Here is a 2,382-nt window from a genome sequence, read left to right as displayed (position 1 = left end):
GAAAAAATTAAGTGACCACAAGGTTCATACATTTGGTTTTGCTTTACGAAAAGCTTGTAAATACAAGAATAAAACACATTTCAAAAATATAGTAAGTGTTAACCTCTGCAATTTGTATGTATGTACATAATGATTGTTAATCACATCTAAAAATGTAAGATTAAATTATTTAATATGATACATTTGCATATGTATGTACATATGTATATAAATGTGTTTACTTTAGGGCGGGTCAATTTGTATGTTGAATTTTTTCAACCATGTGAGTAGGGTATAGTAGTATCTATTCCACGAAAAATTCAAAGAGAATTAGCCGAATAAATTATGGGTCTAAAATCAGTTTCGAGATTGCCAAATTGCAAAAAATAGGCAACCAATGCTTGCAACAGAAATATACGTATGCTCGTTCAACGTTGTTAAAGAAAATAAATTATATTCGCAATTTGGGAAATTCGAAATTGATTTTAGACCCATACTCCGATGACATACCGCATAATCAAACAAAAAAATAAATAATTAATTAAAAAATAAAGACCCCCCTAATGTGCATACATATATAGAACATTCATACGTACATTAACGTACACATATGTTGTTTTTAGATTATGTAGTTAATGAAAATGTTCTGTGTGTGCATTAGTGGAATTAAATGAGAAAAAAACGCAAGCAAATCAAAAAAGTATCTAACTGTGTAAAGGTGCGAAAAATCAGCGGTTTTGTTGAAAGTAGATAAGACTAATTAACATACATACAAATAACTTAATTAAAAGAGCAAGGCTTTGTCAAATTCCATACAACGTATCAATGTAAATATAACTGTAAGATTATAAATAATTGTCCTGTAAGTGATTTCCAAACATAAACAGAATCGCTTCCATTTTTTCAGCCTATATTTATCGTTTTTAAAGCATAATGAACATCTATTTATTGTAATTATTATTTGTTAAAGGTTCTAAAAATAATTTTTATTTTTATTACACTCGATATTTTTTTTCTTTCTAATATTTTTTTATCATTTTACGTATTTATTTTTATTGTTTTTCATTGCTGATTTAATTTTTTATAAACTTTATTTTGGTTTTATTTCTTATCACAACCCACATTTTAATATTATCCTTGCAAATAAATAATTTGTTATTAATGCCAAAAAGTGCCTCACTAATTTTTCTCTACACTCATTTCATCCAATTGTTACATTGCCAAACGTAAGCGCATTAAAAATTGTATGCCCTTGAAATGTTGAATGTTTACTTGTTTTTATGTATTTACAAAAAAAAATATGTAATTAAAATCAATAACTGTATATTTTCAGTAAGTGTAGGTTAATAAATGTAGTTAATTTTAATATAAATAAAAAAAGAATGCAAAAAATATATACTTTAAATACTAAATTAATAAATATTAGAAATTCCAAAAAAAATTTTTTGAAATGAAACATAAAGGGTAAGTAAGAACTAAATCAATATACAATATTGATTAATTATGGCTCTAAAAATGAAAAGTGATTTTCTTTTTAATTTTAGGGCAAAAATGCTTCGTAACCATGTAAACCTCCTAAACTTTCTTCATTTTGTATGGTTTACGTGGTTACGAGGCATTTAAGCATTTCTAAGGACACCCATATTATTTTTGGTTACAAACATTTTAAAAATTCTAAATAAAAATCACTGAAAAAATACAAAAGGTTGCTAGTGTACCCGACTTGTTCAACGAAAATTTTTATGTTTATTAATTTTACAAAATGGCCTAACTTAAGGACGAGCACACCTAAAAAAAAAGTTAATCATTCTAAAAATAGAATTATTAGCAAAAAAACAACAATACCAACAACCACATGATCAAGTGAGTTGCAGCGGAATAGCTGCGCTTGATTGTGTTGGCATAACAAAAATGAAAGTAGTGGAAAAAAGCAAACGATAATTTACAAGGCGTACTTAGCACGGTGCATAGGCAACTGGCTGAATCAGTGGGATCGTCGGTTCGAATCCTACTGAAAGAAGTCTGATGAGGAAATGTGGTGATTTCCGAAATAGCAATCAATCACTTCTACCATTTTTTCAAATTATTGTTGCTTTTCCCCCAATAAATTTTCATTAAAAAAAATGGCCTCGAGCTCAATATAAATTGTTGAATTTTACAAAATTTTGAATTTTTAGGTAATCGCATGGGGAGTTTTTTAAACTACGTACAAAGTATTGGCACAGCAAATTTTTCACAATATATGCAACAATTTTTATTCTAATATTTTTCCGCCAACTTTGTATAAAAATATGGTTCATTCTTGGTATGTTTTTGTTAAATATTTGGAAATTTTTTTAGTTAAATATTTGCAAAATTTTTTAAGTTAAAATTTTGTTGAAAAATTAAACAAATTTTCATCTT

Source organism: Rhagoletis pomonella, unplaced genomic scaffold (genome assembly GCF_013731165.1).
Source record: "Rhagoletis pomonella isolate Grant_MI unplaced genomic scaffold, Rhpom_1.0 Rhpom_scaffold_00008, whole genome shotgun sequence".
NCBI classification, from domain to species: Eukaryota; Metazoa; Arthropoda; class Insecta; order Diptera; family Tephritidae; genus Rhagoletis; species Rhagoletis pomonella.
The sequence above is the reverse complement of the archived record's forward strand: the minus strand, read 5'-3'. Positions refer to the sequence as shown.